At 47.2% G+C, this 19,846-nt stretch overlaps 1 long non-coding RNA gene across 1 annotated transcript in view; it reads left to right on the forward strand.

The window, feature by feature from the left end:
• The first annotated feature begins 8,234 nt into the window (after positions 1-8,234).
• Positions 8,235-19,846, forward strand: part of LOC309551914 — a 32,218-nt gene continuing 20,606 nt past the window's right edge. The window contains exon 1 of the long non-coding RNA XR_014225114.1: positions 8,235-8,326. This is a non-coding gene — a long non-coding RNA (uncharacterized lncRNA). The remainder of the gene's footprint in view (positions 8,327-19,846) is intronic.

Genomic DNA, 19,846 nt, shown 5'->3' on the forward strand with positions numbered 1-19,846 from the left:
GCTTCTTAGGGCTCTTTCACACGGGCGATCCGATCAGATCCGTCTGTCAGTTTTATAGGCGGATCTGACCGGATCCTCCATGCAGCTCTATGGGGCAGCGGATGTCAGCGGAGACACCTCCGCTGACACCCGCTGCCATCCGTATTCGATCCTGTCCGTGAAATCTGGACAGATGGAAACCCTATTTTTCCATCCGTTCAGGGATCGGATCGGATGAGAGCGGACAGGTGGTCCGCTCTCATCCGATCCCCCATAGAGAGCAGCGGGAGCTGTGACACCTCCCTGTCCGCACTGCAAGCGGAGACGGAGCTGTCATCCGCCGGCTCAGCGGGGATCAGCGGATCGATCGCCGCTGAGCAGCACGGATCCGCCTACGGAGGCGGACTGCGTGAAAGAGCCCTATGTGAAACCAGAGCGCTAAAAACCTCCAACACAGGGGATGGGTATGATGAATCAATTAAAAAAGCAAGGAGAAGGGGGAGGGAGAGGGGGTGGAGGGGAGGGGGGAAAGGGACAGAAGCAAAACACTAAATAAAGCTGATGAAATAAATTTACTGTATTGTATGGGATCGACGTGTAGTCAGAAAGGAATAGTCCACACTAAGCCGCTCTTCCACAGACCAAGAGGAGATTCTGTTTAAGCAAAAAAACAAAAAGGAGAAGCGCTCTAAGTGTAGACAGTTTATTAATACATAAGAAGCAATGTGTGTGGTAACTCACAAGACATAAGTGAAAGTCAGGCTGTGTAACATCATCAGATCTTTAAACATCCTCTGGGGGGAGGGAGGTGGTGATGTCCACTCCAAAGCGCCGTCCGTGGCTGAGTAGATGTTTAATGGGAGGAAAGAAAGCCGGCAGCCTCCCGCCTCAGTGTACGATGAGCGGTCAGATGGAGGTGACCGACGGCTGCAAGGTTCCGTGGATGGATGGACGCTCTCCCGTCACCAGGGGTGGTGAGTACAAACAGCAAAGGAACGGCAGGCACGACGCGTTTCTGAGCATGCGCGGGGTCGATGTACCCGGCGCGCTCTTTCCTCAGGTGCTCGTGAGGAAAGAGCGTGCCGGGTACATCGACCCCGCGCATGCTCAGAAACGCGTCGTGCCTGCCGTTCCTTTGCTGTTTGTACTCACCACCCCTGGTGACGGGAGAGCGTCCATCCATCCACGGAACCTTGCAGCCGTCGGTCACCTCCATCTGACCGCTCATCGTACACTGAGGCGGGAGGCTGCCGGCTTTCTTTCCTCCCATTAAACATCTACTCAGCCACGGACGGCGCTTTGGAGTGGACATCACCACCTCCCTCCCCCCAGAGGATGTTTAAAGATCTGATGATGTTACACAGCCTGACTTTCACTTATGTCTTGTGAGTTACCACAAACATTGCTTCTTATGTATTAATAAACTGTATACACTTAGAGCGCTTCTCCTTTTTGTTTTTTTTTGCGTGAAAGAGCCCTGACTCTGCTGTGGGAGATATCCTTTCTCAACAAAGCGGTGAAAAGATGCAGCTTGTGCCTTGTGCTTACTTCTCTCGCTTAATGTCTTCAGCCGAGAGGAATCAAGACATAGAGAATAAAGAGCTACTGGCAATTAAGGAAGCCTTTTCTGAATAAAGGCATCTGCTGGAAGGTACTAAGTATCCTGTGAATGTTCTTACCGATAAAAAAGAAAATCTAGAATTAATTTGTTCTGCTTCAAAAGAACTTCCTAGGGGCCACAATTTCTAAGGCATTCTTGAGTCTCCTCAAAGCAGGGTACAAGAATGACCCGTTCCTCAATAATCCTCCTATGGACATCAACCTCGAGTACAACAACGGACTCTGATATAACAAGGAGGGCGCTGGGGTCCCTGATTATGTAAGGAGGGGGGCTCTCTGGGGACTCTGATGTAACAAGGAGGGCTCTTGGGACCCTGATGTAAGATGGGGGCTCTGGGGTCAATGAATGTAAGGAGGGGGGCTCTCTAAGGACCCTGATGTAACAAGGAGCAACTCTGGGGACCCTGATGTTAGGAGGAGGGCTCTGTGGACCCTGATGTAAGGAGGAGGGCTCTGGGGACCCTGATGTAATAAAGAGAGGGCTCTGGGGGCCCTGATGCATGGGAGGGTGGCTCAAGGGATCCTAATGTAAGGGGTGGGGGTGGCTCAGGGCACCTTAATGTAAAGGGGGTGGCGCTGGAGACCCTGGAGTTAGGGGGGAGGGTGACTCTGGGGACCCCGATGTAAGGAGGGTGACTCTGGGGACATAAGGGGGAAGGTTCTTTGACGTAAGGGGGAGGACTCTGATAAAGAGGGGGGATGGGGATTTATGATGTAAGGGGGGACATTCATGAAAACAAGGGGGCTCGTCCTGACTGAAGCACTCTATCTGTTGTTTTGTCTCATAGACTGGCTTCTGATAAACAGTCCTGCAGTATTCGATCAGCACATGCAGCCAGTGACTGCAATGCTGATCAGTGTATTCTGACAGTGGGGGAATCCTGCTGTCAGAATATACAGACACAACAAGGAGGATTTCCCCATTCACCTTGGAATTTATTCCATTTGTTTTGTTCAGCTGGCTGAATGAAAAATCCTGAACCATGTATGGCGAGCTTTACTCATGGCCCCTGTACTCTATACATTACTCATGACCCCTGTACTCTATAAATTACTCATGGCCCCTGTACTCTATACATTACTCATGACCCCTGTACTCTATAAATTACTCATGGCCCCTGTACTCTATACATTACTCATGGCCCCTGTACTCTATACATTACTCATGGCCCCTGTACTCTATACATTACTCATGGCCCCTGTACTCTATACATTACTCATGGCCCCTGTACTCTATACATTACTCATGGCCCCTATACTCTATACAATACTCATGGCCCCTGTACTCTATACATTACTCATGACCCCTGTACTCTATACATTACTTATGTCCCCTGTACTCTATACATTACTCGTGTCCCCTGTACTCTATACATTACTCATGGCCCCTGTACTCTATACATTACTCATGGCCCTTGTACTCTATACATTACTCATGGCCCCTGTACTCTATACATTACTCATGGCCCCTGTACTCTATACATTACTCATGGCCCCTGTACTCTATACATTATTCGTGGCCCCTCTCCTCTATACATTACTCGTGGCCCCTGTACTCTATACATTACTCATGGCCCCTGTACTCTATACATTACTCATGGCCCCTGTACTCTATACATTACTCATGGCCCTTGTACTCTATACATTACTCATGGCCCCTGTACTCTATACATTACTCATGGCCCTTGTACTCTATACATTACTCATGGCCCCTGTACTCTATACATTACTCATGGCCCTTGTACTCTATACATTACTCATGGCCCCTGTACTCTATACATTACTCATGGCCCCTGTACTCTATACATTACTCATGGCCCTTGTACTCTATACATTACTCATGGCACCTGTACTCTATACATTACTCATGGCCCCTATACTCTATACATTACTCATGGCCCCTGTAATCTATACATTACTCATGGCCCCTGTACTCTATACATTACTCATGGCCCCTGTACTCTATACATTACTCGTGGCCCCTGTACTCTATACATTACTCGTGGCCCCTGTACTCTATACATTACTCATGGCCCCTATACTCTATACATTACTCATGGCCCCTGTACTCTATACATTACTCATGGCCCCTATACTGTATACATTACTCGTGGCCCCTGTACTCTATACATTACTCATGGCCCCTGTACTCTATACATTGCTCATGTCCCCTGTAATCTATACATTACTCATGGCCCCTGTACTCTGTACATTACTCATGGCCCCTGTACTCTATACATTACTCATGGCCCCTGTACTCTATACATTACTCGTGTCCCCTGTACTCTATACATTACTCATGGCCCCTGTACTCTATACATTACTTATGGCCCCTGTACTCTATACATTACTCATGGCCCTGTACTCTATACATTACTCATGGCCCCTGTACTCTATACATTACTCATGGCCCCTGTACTCTATACATTACTCATGGCCCCTGTACTCTATACATTACTCATGGCCCCTGTACTCTATACATTACTCATGGCCCCTGTACTCTATACATTACTCATGGCCCCTGTACTCTATACATTACTCATGGCCCCTGTACTCTATACATTATGATGTTTTGTATGTTACTCACTCCTCCTGACCCCTGCACTCTACACAGTATATTGTACATTACATAGCCCTGACCAAGGTGTTTATTATTCCAACAGTTGCAGGTTGTAATGAAGATCTTTAAGGTAGGCTCAGTGATCAGTTTCTGTGCGAAGTAAAGAATATGTGATAGAAACATTTAATTTTTTTTAAAATGATTGTTATTCTGAGGTTTATATGTATCTATAAAATGGTTACCTGTGGCACAGTGGTTAGGAGTATTTTGTGGTACAAGGATTATGGAATGTGTGTGCAGTGTATACAGTGAGTAGGCACAGATTCTGTTTAATTGCCCCCCTTTAAGCCCTTTCCACTTTTAGCTGGGTACACACTTAAAGGAGAAGTACGGGGAAAGCTTGTTTGGCTGCACTTCTATGGATCACAGGAGTGCAGTTCGTTTTGCAATACAGTTCTGTAAGCAACAACTTATTTTCTGGCAGTGCAACTCCCGAGACTAGACTCTGGATCCGCCCCTGGCTCTAGCCAGAGCTAAAGTCCTTTAAACAGGCTAACCCACCCAGCAGGTCACAATCCACAAGTGGAGCCTCCACACTGGGTTCACACTATTGCGAACACAGAAATCGCATGTGATTCACACCGCATTGCTGTGCAAATCAAATGCGATGTCTGTGCAATGCAAATTCAGTCATACAGCTGAATTTGCATTGGAATTGCACGAAAAAAGGTGCAGGGGCCTTTTTTTCCTCCGCACTGGAAATGGATCCCATGGGATCCGATCCCTGTCCAAATTCGCAGTTCGCACTGTGATCTGCGAACTGATCTGAAGGTTTTATTACCTTTGTATTGATGCCCGCAGTGGTTCACAGAGGGCAGTTTTAACTGCCTGGGAGGGAGATGCAATGGGGAAAGCGGCACAGGAATCACGCTGGTTCCCACATCGCAATAGCGTGAACCCAGGCTCAGACAGCGTGCCGATGGCTCTTGGCTGCTAGAAAACAGCTCCATTCTCACTCAATAGCCAGGTCTGAAGGTAAAGTACCTGCCCTATCCAGTTAACCCTTTCCTAACCCTGCCTTAGGCTGACTCTACAATGTAAATGAACTCTAGTACAGTGTTAATTTCGTCGACTAAAACCGACTAAAACGTTTTCGTCGACTAAATTAACACAATTTTAGTCGACTAAAATACGACTAAAACTAAAACAATTCAGATGACTAAAATACGACTAAAACTAAAATGGCATTTTAGTCAAAAGACTATAACTAAAACTAAATCGAAGTTTGCTGCCAAAATTAACACTGGTGCATGTTCAAAGCATAAATAATAACATATTACATTTTTCACTCCAGGACCAGCAGTAGTATGTAATGAGTTTGGAAATTGTAGAGAAATGCTTAAATAATGCATTACAAATTACAATTGAACTACACCCATTCGATTATAGATGACTAAAATGAGTTATAGTCTACTAAAATGTAGGACGTTTTAGTCGACTAAAATGTACTGGAGTTTTAGTCGACTAAATACGACTAAAACTAAAACACTTGCAGAAGACTAAAATGGGACTAAAACTAAAATGCCATTTTAGTCCTAAGACTAAGACTAAAACTAAATTGAAATTTGCTGCCAAAATTAACACTGCTCTAGTAAGAAAGAATTATGTGGTGCTGTTCTGTAGAGACACTGGGGGTGCTCTAAGACAGACAGACTATAACAGCTGAACTGTAACTGCCTATTACATGCTGTATATGGGAATGGAATGAGGAAGAGGACACACCTTAAAGAACAAACTGTCAGGACGACATTGACTCAAGCCTGGGAACCCCAGAGACCCCAGGACTATGGCTACCACCATAGGACTATGGAATGGATTTATATTAGCTGCCCTCTTCCTGAGGATGGCAGTAAATCCTAGTAGAAATCTAGCCACGACAACGATCCAGGAAATGCCTATCCACAAATCTACGGCTGACAACTCTTTCACTGCAACAATGTTTCTAAAGAATATTTTTTTTGCACCTTGAATTTTACAGCCTGCTGGAGGATCTCTGTGACGGATGCTACAAACTGGTGAAATGACGTGGAGCAGGAGGGCATGACTTTGTCCCAAATTTATTTATATCGAGAGAACAATGCAGGATTTGACCTCTGATCTAAAACCGCACAGGACACAGATGTGGTGATTTTTAACAAACTGCGGGGGAAAAATCAGCCATTGGACCTTTTCCAGAAAGAGCGTGGATATTGGCTGAAGGAAATAGTCAAAAAGCTCCCAACACCATCTACAGATCTGGAATATTTCCATTGTCTTGTTTATTCAAAGGAGGGATCACCCCCAGAACACAGGTAGGTACTAGTGGCATATTATGTGATGCATAGGGGTTGATTTACTAAAACTGGAGAGTGCAACATTTGTAGCCAATCAGCTTCTAACTTCAGCTTCTTCAATTAGGCTTTGACAATAAAACTTGGAAGCGGATTGGTTTCTATGCAGAGCTGCACCAGATTTTGCACTCTTCAGTTTTAATAATCAGCCCCTTTATATCTGTCAGATTGTCCTCCACTTCCTCCTAGGTATAGTTATTAGTAAATAGAGCGAGGGGGAGGGCTGGCAGCTAAACAGCGCCACCTAAGGTGTTGATGGGAACAGCAATTGCTGACCATTCTGAGATACATATTTACATAGTTACATAGAAGTTGAGGCTGAATATAGACAATAGTCCACCCAGTTCAACCTTTGTAGGTGTGCGTGGACGTATTCATTTCTCATACCCCAGAATGTTTTGATCTTTGAGATGTATGTCCAAGAGTCTTTTAAAAGTAGCCATACTCTCTGCTGTTACCAGAGTTCCAGGGACAAAACCAGCTACTGCCATCTCATACATGAGACTGCCATAGCACAATACGCTGAAATTCAAGTGTTACTAAACCCGCAACAGTAAAATCAGTGTGTGTATATGCGTGTAAAGCATACCTGTTACACTCACTGTGGGACCTAAGGAGTTAATCCTCTGCATTGTGTAAAAAGGATGTTTAATCCTGTTTTCTCTGATCCTCCCCTTCTTCCACAGTCCCCAATCTATCTCCTAATAGAACAGAGCCTTGGGGACAAGCTACACATGTTAATTTTGGTGTGTATTGCTAGAGAGTTGTTGTTTTTTTGGTTTTCTTGGGAGAGAGCATGTGATTAGCACAGGGCCAATCGACACTGTCCAGACAGAGGGTCAGGGGTCCTGCATCCTCATAGGACAGTCTGGTGAGAATGAAAACTCTCTCTACAAGAGACACTGATAGAAGTCACAAGACTGCTATATACTGCTGATGAGAAAAGGTATTTAGCAGTATATATTTACTAAAATAATTGCATTTCCATGTTGTGTGTACTGCAGGTGACCAGATATAGTGAATGCAGGCTCCTGGGTTTAGTAACACTTTATGTTTTTAATCACTATAAAGGTGTAACAATGCTGCAGTAATACTTTGCTTGATCTAGTTAGGGACATGTTTAAAAACATGGAAGACTGCTCCGATATACTCTAGTTGACGTGCGAGGGGGTGTATGTAGGCAATGACAGTGGTGTGTCAGGGGTGTGACAACGGTGTGTGGGTGGCGTCAAAGGAGCTGAGAACATTAAAAGTCCTTTGTATCCTAAGACTCTGTCAGACCCGGTTAACCTGCAGCAGATGACTAGGTCCTCCTCTGGTCTGATCTCCCTTCACCCTAGTTGTAGCCATATTAGTGCAACAACACAGTTGAGTACTAGCTGTGATTTTTCCATTCGGCTAAAGCCTTGTGTGTCAGTTCTGCTTGGACCCAGAAGAAGGGGGGTAGTCCTCTGAACACTATTAGTGCAAATACAAAAATTATCACGGCTAGCACCCACCTAAAGCTAGAACCAGCCGTTTTGGAAATGTGTAGGTCTACTATGAGTGGGGGAAGTGACAGCTGAAATAGCGGCTTGATCCGGAGTTCAGATTTCTTAAAAGTTTGCCGAAATCTGCTGGTGTTCTGCATTTAAGCAAAGTCACAAAGGAGAAGTCCAAGTGTGCGTACAGTCAGCTTGCCCGGCAGAGACGGAAAGAGGTGAAAAGAGCTGAGCACATGGCAAAACCAGCTGTACTTACCCTGCCAGCATCACCCCAAAGGGGCACAGGGGAGACGGTGAGTACAGAGGACAGCCATATTGTCATGCAACAACTTTTTCAAAAAGTTTCACCCTCATCTGCTTTCTTCTGTGCTGTCTTATTCTTTCCTTTCTATATTTGTTGTATAGGGGAGAGGGGCTAGAAGGGAAGGAGGTTTAATGAACTGACTATTGTACCACCAAGGTTTTAGAAAATGTGCTCCTTCTCTGACAGAGGGGGCATTATGCTGGAGGCAGAGGGTGCATCATCATGAGATGGGATGGGATGAGTGGCAGCAGGGATGGGATGGGATGAGTGGCAGCAGGTATGGGATGGGATGAGTGGCAGCAGGGATGGGATCGGATAGGATGAGTGGCAGCAGGGATTTGATGAATGGTGGAATGGAATGAGTTGCATCAGGGATGGGATGGGATGACTGGCAGTGGGGATGGGATGGGATGAGTGGCAGGGATGGGATGAGTGGCAGCAGGGATGAGATGAGTGGTGGAATGGAATGAGTTGCATCAGGGATGGGATGAGATGACTGGATGGGATGAGTGTCAGGGATGGAATGGGTGGCAGCAGGGATGGGATCGGATGGGATGAGTGGTGGGATGGAATGAGTTGCAGCAGGGATGGGATGAGTGGCAGGGATGGAATGGGTGGCAGCAGGGATGGGATAAGTGGCAGCAGGGATGGGATGGGATGAGTGGCAGCAGGGGTGGGCTGAGTGGCAGCAGGGATGAGATGGGTGGCAGTGGTGTTGGGGGAGGGGGTAATGGGATCAGTGGTGATGGGATGAGTGGCAGCAGTGGGAGGGAGGGGAAATGGGATCGGTGGTGGTGGCATGGGATGAGTGGCAGCGGTGATGGGATGGGATGAGTGGCAGCAGGGATGGAATGGGATGAGTGGCAGCAGGGGTGGGATCACTGGGATGAGATAAGTGGCAGCAGGGATTGGATGGGATGAGTGGCAGCAGGGATGGGATGAGTGGCAGCAGTGTTGGGGGAGGGAGGAATGGGATCAGTGGTGATGGGATGGGATGAGTGGCAGCAGTGGTGGGGGAGGGGGAAATGGGATTAGCGGTGGTGGGATGGAATGAGTGGCAGTCAGGATGGGATGGGATGAGTGGTGGGATGGGATGTTGGCAGCAGGGATTGGATGAGTGGTGGGATGGTATGAGTGGCAGCAGGGATGGGATGGGCAAAAAGTTTAGAAAATTCTAGGGTATGGGACTTTTAAGGTACTCACTAATATAATATGAATGACAAGCCATATCCTTAGAAAGAAAGCAAAGAACGCTTATGTAAATGTAAAATTATTAATTTTTATTAGTACATACAAACATGTGACTGAATAAAGTTAAAAACCTAACATCCATGAAGTCATACATAGATGAAATATTTCCAAATCCGACCGGTTTCGCCGGGTTGGCTTCTTCAGGGATTTGGATATGAACTATAAATGAAATATACATATATGAGAAACAAAATATAACAATTTAAATGAACAACATCCATGGATTCTTTTGACATTGAGATAAATGAGTCAGTGCACAGGCTCTAAAGGTGGTTTCATACCTGCAGATGAGATCCTGTAGGTTATGGTAAGTAATGATCCAAAGGGCCACACCCGCTGATAGTCAGAGGCCGCAGGCCTGAAGGCGAGGGTCCCCACCCAAAATGGATCTCCCACAGAGGGAATATAGGAGCTCTTAGTATAACTAATCAAAAAGAGGGAACACATTATATATCTATACTTGAATATAGAGTGTGAATAACACTCATAAATTTATATGTACATCAAAAAACTTGTTGCTTGTTATACTTACAAAAGGTAGAAAAACGCACAAAAAATTTGCACAAAAAATCATCTAATGAAATACACTACTGACCTAATCAAGGGAAAGGAAAATAAGTACATAAGGGATAAAAAATCGTATGATGGAAAATATGCCTATAAATGGAATCAGGGCAACTTTAAATCACGCAATAACTATCCTAAACCTAATTTTGAACTCCCAGGAACCTTTCTTGACGTCATTGATTCGGATTTATCTTCCCTCTCTTCAATGTCTTTTGCACATATAGGCCCACACCCTAACCAGACACTAGGGCAGGGGTCCTCAAACTTTTTAAACAGGGGGCCAGTTCACGGCCCCTCAGACACTGTTGGGGGCCTGACTATAGTTTAAAAAAAAATGATCAAATTCCAATGCGCATATTTTATTTGTAGTGCACAAAAAAAACAATACAATATTTATTGTTTTATTCATATATATATATATATGACCACAGCGTGCCCCCTTTCAATGCCAGAGTGACCACAGCGTGCCCCCTTTCAATGCCAGAGTGACCACAGCGGGCCCCCTTTCATTGCCAGAGTGACCACAGCGTGCCCCCTTTCAATGCAAAGTGACCACAGCGTGTCCCCCTTTCAATGCCAGTGACCACAGCGTGTCCCCCTTTCAATGCCAGTGACCACAGTGTGCCCCCTTTCAAAGCCAGTGACCACAGCGTGCCCCTTTCAATGCCAGTGACCACAGCGTGCCCCCTTTCAATGCAAAGCGACCAGCATGCAGAGACTGCCAGAGAGACCAGTGCACTTACCTGCAGTGGTGGGCGGCTTCTCCTTAGTCCCCCGCGTCTCCTCGAGTCCTCGGGTTTGCCTTTTGGCCAATCTGATTGGCCAGGAGGAGGATCCATGTGGCAATAGCGAATTTTAATTCGTTATTGTCACACAAATGGGTGGGCTAGGCTGCAGAGCTCTGCGCCCCGGGTCCACCCTTATCTGAAGCATATTACAGCTTCAGTGAGTGACCGACAGTCAGCCCTATGCCGATTCCGGTGGGCGGGTCGGGTTCAGGACTCTGGCGGGCCGCATGTGGCCCGCGGGCCGTAGTTTGAGGACCCCTGCACTAGGGGATTCAAAGAAAAGGAAAAAAGATGACAATACATCTTTATCCGACAATTCCAAAAAACCCTCCACACATATTAAAACCAGATCTTCACGTTATAATCGCACACCTCCGATTTCCTCTTTACCGTCCAATTCCAGTTCACAGGCTTCTCTCTGGAGAGGATAGGGGGATGGTATGAATGGCAGCAGTGGTGGGGGAGAGCAGAATGGGATCAGTGGTGGGGGGATAGGATGGGATGGGATGAGTGGCAGCAGTGGTGGGATCGCATGAGTGGCAGATGGGATGGGTGGCAGCAGTGTTGGGAGGAGGGAGGAATGGGATCAGTGGTGATTGGATGAGTGGCAGCAGTGGTGGGGGAAGGGGGAATGGGATCAGCAGTGGTGGCATGGGATAAGTGGCAGTGGTGATGGGATGGGATGGCATGAGTGGCAGCAGGGATGGGATGAGTGGCAGCGGAGATGGGATGAGTGGCAGGAGGGATGGGATGGAATGGGATGAGTGGCTGCAGGGGTGGGATTGAATGGGATGAGTGGCTGCAGGGGTGGGATTGAATGGGATGAGTGGCAGAAGGGATGTGATGGGATGGGTGGCAGCGGTGTTGGGAGGAGGGAGGAATGAGATCAGTGGTGATTGGATGAGTGGCAGCAGTGGTGGGGGAAGGGGGAATGGGATCAGCAGTGGTGGCATGGGATAAGTGGCAGTGGTGATGGGATGGGATGGCATGAGTGGCAGCAGGGATGGGATGAGTGGCAGCGGAGATGGGATAAGTGGCAGGAGGGATGGGATGGAATGGGATGAGTGGCTGCAGGGGTGGGATTGAATGGGATGAGTGGCAGAAGGGATGTGATGTGATGGGATGGGTGGCAGCGGTGTTGGGGGAGGGAGGAATGGGATCAGTAGAGCTGCACGATTCTGGCTAAAATGAGAATCACAATTTTTTTGCTTAGAATAAAGATCACGATTCTCTCACGCTTCTCAGTGTAACATCATCTTTTACATGATACAAAAAAAATGGGCTAACTTTACTGTTTAGTTTTAATTAATTTAAAGTGTATTTTTTCCCCCAAAAACTGTGTTTGAAAGATTTCTGTGCAAATACAGTGTGACATAAAAGATTGCAACAATCGCCATTGTATTCTCTAGGGTCTCTGCTAAAAAATATTTATATAATGTTTGGGGGTTCTAAGTAATTTCCTAGCAAAAAATACTGATTTAAAGCAACAAATGTCAGAAAAAGGCTTAGTCTTTAAGAGGTTAAACTGCCCTCACTTACAGAATGGAAGTTCATTCCTTTGATCTAAGGCTCCGTTCACATTATAGCGTATGGATCACGGGCAGAACCGCCGCGGTTCCGCCCGCGATCGGGAGATTATTGCAAATCTCGGGACGCCTGTGCGTTGCCCGTTGATTTGCAATAGACCCCCAAACGCTGAGCTATGTTGCCGCGATTTCCGCCTGCCGAATCGCGGTAACATCGCGCAAAAAAAAATCGCGGGACGCAATACGACCAAAAAAGTACAAGAGCTTCTTTGGATCGTACTGCGTCCCGCGATTTTTTTTGCGCGATGTTACCGCGATTTGGCAGGCGGAAATCGCGGCAACATCGCTCAGCGTTTGGGGGTCTATTGCAAATCAACGGGCAACGCACAGGCGTCCCGCGATTTGCAATAATCTCCCGATCACGGGCGGAACCGCGGTGGTTCTGCCCGTGATCCATACGCTATAATGTGAACGGAGCCTAAGGCTCCGTTCACATGTAGGCGTTGGCGTTTTTCAGGCGTTTGTTTATCGTTTTTCAGGCGTTTTTATAGGCGTTTTTGCAAGCGTTTGCAATCGTTTTACAGGCGTTTTTTTGGGCGTTTTTAACAGGTGTTTTTGGTGGGGCATGACCCAGAACCCTAGGCACTTTTTAGGGGCATTTATTGGGTTTTAGGGCTTCAAAATGGTGTTTTTTGATTCCATATATATATCTACATTACGGTCACCTTGGCATGGAAGAGGTTGGTCACCCTGGCATAGTAGAGTCAGTTCACCTAAACTTCGTTACGGTCACCTTGGCATGGAAGAGTTTGGTCACCCTGGCATAGCAGAGTCAGTTCACCTAAACTACATTACGGTCACCCTGGTATAGCAGCAGGCTACGGTCACCTTGGTATGGCAGGGTCTGGTCACCTAAACTGCCTAACTGCTGTTCTCCATGTTTCAGGAAAATGTGCTCACAGCAGAGGCATGCCAAGGGGGTGGAGAGCTGGGTGGAGAGTTGTGCAGTTTGAGCTGATCAGGAGCAACAAAACGCTTGTAAAACGCCTGTGAAACGCCAAATATCACTTTACATTGAGGTCTATGGGACAAAACGCCTGTGATCTGCCCAAAAAGAAGCTCAAGTACTTTTTTGAGCGTTGGGCGTTTTCCTTAGGGCGTCAAAACGCTCAGATGTGAACAGGGGTCGTTGCAATGAATGGGATTTGTCTTGTTGGGCGTTTTGAGAGCTGATCAGTGAGCAGAAAAACGCTCCAAAAACGCCCAAAAACGCCTACATGTGAACGGAGCCTTAAAGAATGAAAAGATACATTGTAAAGCATTTTGTTTGTAGTTATATTAGCAGCCTTAACAATGTTGATAAACATTTGCTGGGGCTCTTTTTTTTTTTTTTATAGCTGTGAGCGAGTAGAGAACGGCTCAGTAAGAATCTAGGACATGCAGTTTTAAGATCATGAGGGGGGTGAATCGAGATCGTGATTTTTTAAGATTATTTGTGTAGCTCTAGAGATCAGTGGTGATGGGATGGAATGGGATGAGTGGCAGCAGTGGTGAGGGAGGGGGGAATGGGATCAGTGGTTGTGGGATGGGATGAGTAGCAGAGGTGATGGGATGGGATGAGGTGCAGCAGGGATGGGATGAGTGGCAGCAGGGATCAGGGCCGTCTTTTCGAATGAGCACGCCTGGCAGTTGCCCGGGGGCCCAACTTGCCAAGGGGCCCCACACACAGGGTGGCAACCTACACAGCAATCTGTTCCCCCCCCCCCCCCAGGCCAGATTAGTTTACCTGGTGGTCTAGGGCATCCCCCCGTTGTCCGCCAGGAGCGGTGTGGCTCTCAGTCTCCGCTGCACTGGTTGCTAGGAAGGCCAGCCGACTGGCATCTAGCAACCAGTGACGTTCTGAGGAGGACCCATCATACACAGCGGAGGAGGATCCTCCTTGTCGGCTCGTCCTCCTCTCCTCCGCGCCTAGAAGAATGGCTCCATCCTCCTCCTTCCTTCATGTGCTGTGCGGCCGGTGGAAGGTAATCAGACTGCTGCAGGCTGCTTGATTTTGTTTTTTTCTCTCTCTCTCTCTCTCCATCGACTGTCTGTGCCATCCTTTTCCTGCCATATACATCCTCTGTGTTGTGCCATCCTCTGTGTGTGTGCCATCCTCTGTGTGTGTGTGCCATCCTCTGTGTGCCATCCACATCATCTGTGTGCTATGTACATCCTCTTTATGCCATCCTTTTTGTGCCACCCTCTGTGTGCCATGTACATCCTCTGTGTGCCATATACATCCTCTGTGTGCCATGTACATCCTCTGTGTGCCATCCTCTGTGTGCCATCCTATATCTGCCATGTACATCTTCTGTGTGCCATGTACATCCTCTAGTGTGCCATCTTCTGTATGCCATGTACATCCTCTGTGTGCCATCTTCTGTGTGCCATGTACATCCTCTGTGTGCCACCCTCTGTGTGCCATCCTCTGTGTGCCATGTGCATCCTCTGTGTGCCACCCTCTGTGTGCCATGTACATCCTCTGTGTGCCACCCTCTGTGTGCCATATACATCCTCTGTGTGCCACCCTCTGTGTGCCACCCTCTGTGTGCCATGTACATCCTCTGTGTGCCACCCTCTGTGTTCCACCCTCTGTGTTCCACCCTCTGTGTGCCATCCTCTGTGTGCCATGTACATCCTCTGTGTGCCATTCTCTGTGTGCCATGTACATCCTCTGTCTGTGTGCCATCCTATACCTGCCATGTGATGCTCTGTGTGTCATCCTATATCTGCCATGTACTGTACATCCTCTTTGTGCCATCCTATACTTGCCATGTACATCCTGTGTGCCATCCTATACTTGCCATGTACATCCTCTGTGTGCCATCCTATACCTGCCATGTACATCCTCTGTCTGTGCCATCCTTTACCTGCCATGTACATCCTCTGTGTGCCATCCTATACCTGCCATGTACATCCTCTGTCTGTGCCATCCTTTTCCTGCCATGTACATCCTCTGTGTGCCATCCTCTGTGTGCCATCCTATACCTGCCATGTACATCCTCTGTCTATGCCATCCTATACCTGCCATGTACATCCTCTGTCTGTGCCATCCTTTACATGCCATTTACATCCTCTTTGTGCCATCCTGTGTGCCATCCTATATCTGTCCTGTACATCCTATGTGTGCCATCCTCTGTGTGCTATACTATATCTGTCCTGTACATCCTCTGTGTGCCATCCTATACCTCCCATGTACATTTTGTGCCATGTGCCCTCCTGTACCTGTCCTGTAAGTCATCTCACTGTGCCATCCTATATCTGTAATGTACAGTCTCTGTATGCCATCCTATACCTGTCATGTGCATCCTCTGTGTGCCATCCTATACCTGTCATGTACATTTGCTGTCTCTGCCATCCTATATCTGCCATGTACATCCTCTGTGTGCTTCTCTCTCTCTCTCTCTGTCCTGTGTGTTAATGTTTAAACACTGATTTTGTTGGAGGTACCAATAAATATCGCCTTATCCATAATTTGCATTTTTTTTCTCGTGGGGGATTGTGTAGGCGGGGCCCCAGTGTGCACTGCATTGCCCGGGGGCCTATAAGGCTCTGAAGATGGCACTGGCAGGGATGGGATAGAATAAGTGGCGGGATGGGATGAGTGGCAGCAGGGATGGGATGGGATGAGTGGCAGCAGGGATGGGATGGGATGAGTGGCAGCAGGGATGGGATGGGATGAGCGGCAGCGGTGTTAGGGAAGGGAGAAATGGGATCAGTGGTGATGGGATGAGTGGCAGCAGTCTTGGGGGAGGGAGGAATGGGATCAGTGGTGATGGGATGAGATAGGATGAGTGGCAGTGGTGGTGGTGAGGGGGGTGGGATCAGTGGCAGAGGTGATGGGGAGGGGGGACGAATAGGGATATGATTAGTGGCAGTGCAATCCCCCCACCACCACCACAGGTCTCATCCTTATCCCCCCCCCCATCACCTCTGCGGCAGGGGGGCAGGATAGGGATGAGACCTGTGGTGGTGGTGGTGGTGGGGAAGGGGTGGGGTGGGATCAGTAAGAAGGAAGCAGTGGTGGTGGAGGATGAGATCATTTGAAATGGCATTTACTCACTGTGTCACTCCATTGATTCCTTCCCCCTCAGTCTCTTCCTGTGCCTCCAATGCTGGCTCTGATGACATGGTGTCTCCTCGCAGAGCTCTTCCCCCTTACATCTATTGGTCTTCAGCTAGTTAGTTGACTATGTTCTTTAGTTTCTCCTCCCTACATTGCTTCTCTCTGGGGAGGATGGGCGGGGTGGTCTGCAGTGACAGTTATCAGCCTCCTCCACATCAAGCGAGTGCCCCCCCCCCATCCCACAGTGGCAAAATGGACAGGAGGCGGCCGCCCATAGTGGCAGACCACCAGGGCTACTGACTGCCCCCTAGTTTCCGCCCTGTCTGCACCCCCGACTAGTGTGCGCTCTAGGCCGGCGCCTACCTTGCCTACAGGTGGCGCCAGCCCTGGGCATAGGGGGCATCATGCTGAGGGCAGAGAGGGCATCATGTTAGGGGCAGATGGGGCATCATGTTGGGGACAAAGGGGGCATCATGCTGGGGGCAAAGGGGGCATTATGCCGGTGGGCAATGGAAGCATCATGTTAGGGACAGAGGGGGCATCCTGTTGGGGACAGGTGGGGCATAATGATGGGGGCAGAGGGGGCATCATGATGGGGCAGAGGGGGCATCATGATCGGGACATCATGTTGGGGACATAGGGGGCATCATGATGATGACAGAGGGAGCAACGCTAGGGTGAGGTGAGTAGTGAGGTGCGAGTGAATATATTGAAATTATACTCATGCAGACAGATATACAGTAGGTGCTTCATAGTCCGTAACTTACTTCAGTATGTTTTATTTAGCAGATGCAGCAGTGCTTGTCTCACTCTCAGCAGTAAGTTTATTCACCCTTAGTGTCAGTGTGAATTTGCAATTCCTCCTCCTCTGTGTGCAAGGGCCACTCCCCAGACAGATTCGAGCCAGAAAGGACCCCCTGCGTTTTGAGTACAGTACAAAAAAAGAGAATTCCCCTTGGGTGGGACTTTTTAGGCACTTGATTATAACATACACAGATTACGTTTAATAATGTTTATTGAAAAAAAATTAATACAACAAGTTAAAAGAATGGCAAGCTGTGTAATACATCACATAGAACAGATGGATAATAACCACAAAGCCCCAGGGTGGATACCCGATGCGTTTCGGAGTGTCAATAAAAACTCCTTCCTCAGGAGTGCCCTTGGAGAGAGGTCTGTAAATGGTTGATACAATGAAAAAGTAATTTTACAATAAAAAACATCACAAGATATTGTTGAGCACATTATTGAAAAATATGTGATAATGAACTTACATAATCCACTGTAGTGATTTCAAATGTCTCTGTGAGCAAATACCGCAGGATACAAACAAATACAAATCATTTTTGTATTTTTTGTTTATTCCTGCACTATGATGTACACAAGTATATCAGCTAGCTTCTGTTGTCTCATTAGGACATAATGCCGTTATCTTTTCTGAGAATATTTTAGTTCACAGGAGTTGTAGAACTTTCTCTTTGTGTGTGTTCTGGCTCTGCTTGTCCAATTATGTACTTTACTGAACACATGACTTGCCACAATAAGTATAATACAGCCCATCCATGATATCCTGCGGTATTTGCTCACAGAGACATTGAGTGTCTCTGTATATGCTAGTGGGGACAGCCCGGCACGTCCAGCGGACGCCACCTTGTGGCGCCCGCTGTTCAAGCATCCGCAATTCCATCTCGTTCTCTTGTTGAGTTTGCATGCGCATGCTTGTTGTGTTACATCGGTGTTCCACGCTGACGGAATCAATCCGTTGCCGGTGGAACGCACTGGCCGGTCGCGCTTCCGCTTGGTCATTTCCGGGCAGGGGGTGCGATCGGCTTCTGCGTTCCAGGGAACCCTTCAGGCAGCCAGCTGCAGACACTATAGATAAGTACCCACAGCGGACATTCATTGCATCAATTAGCAAGCCTTCTTAAATCCCTGTTTGAAGCAGTGAGCTCTCTTGCTCATTTGCTGCGAACACAGGGTGTTGAAGGATCTTCATTTTTGCTGAAGCTGAACACAAACAAGGTAACAAATTCACACATGATCTGTATGCAATTTCAACTGCATGATGACTTATGCCTCGTACACACGTACCGATCGTCGGCCGAACGATCGGCCGTCTTTTGTCCAGGGCTGTCGTGTCTGTTGAAAACTGCAAAAGACTGCACACGAATTTTGTCGGCCAACAACAGCCGACTGCAGAAGTGATGTCATGTGATGGTTAACTTTCCGTGTGTTTTTTCTTTTCTGAGCATGCCCAGTCTTGCAAATCTGCTGTCTGTCGGCCGAAATCTGTACTGACTGGCGAACAATCGGCCGTTCTGGTGTTGGCCAACAAAAATTTTAATGCTTGCACGACAGATTCTGTTTGGCCGGAAAATGCGCTGTCGGCTGTCGGAAGCATCATACTAACAAGCCTACAATCGGCCGATCGGTCGTCGGCCGAATATTTACGGCCGACAATCGGTACGTGTGTACGGGGCATTAGAATTGCCCGTGGTTGCCTTACATTGGCAACACATGGCTAACATCCTACAGCATTTAAATATCACTACAACAACTGATACATGTATTATCCACTATCAGTAAAGTTTTTTCCTTTACTCTACAATATTTGGCTTTTTATTGAGCACATAGGGGATTTTGAGGCAGCCTCAAATTTACTTTGCTGCCTTTATTTTTACCATGCAAGTTTTGTTCCATACCAACAATCTTAGGAATCTGTATTGAAAAATTTTTTTTCAACCCCGTTTCCCTACACAGACACAATTACATGATTGCTTGGTTTCTGTTCATCAGGACTGCTACATTCCTGGGATTCAGCTGTCCCCACCCAGCCGACACAGTGGCTGGTCAGCACGCAATACCGAGATCATATATCCAGGACCTCTTTTAATCTCAAAACCTGTTTTTCCTTCAAACGGCATTCGACAAAATCATGCTGATCACTTGTTTTTAATACTTGGGCAGGCTATATGTTTGAAATCACTACAGTGGATTATGTAAGTTCATTATCACATATTTTTCAATAATGTGCTCAACAATATCTTGTGATGTTTTCATTGTAAAATGACTTTTTCATTGTATCAACCATTTACAGACCACTCTCCAAGGGCACCCCTGAGGAAGGAGTTTTTATTGACACTCCGAAACGCGTCGGGTACCCACCCTGGGGCTTTGTGGTTATTATCCATCTGTTCTATGTGATGTATTACACAGCTTGCCATTCTTTTAAGTTGTTGTATTAATTTTTTTTCAATAAACATTATTAA

Source organism: Pelophylax lessonae (assembly GCF_965119305.1).
Source record: "Pelophylax lessonae genome assembly, chromosome: 3".
Lineage (NCBI taxonomy): Eukaryota > Metazoa > Chordata > Amphibia > Anura > Ranidae > Pelophylax > Pelophylax lessonae.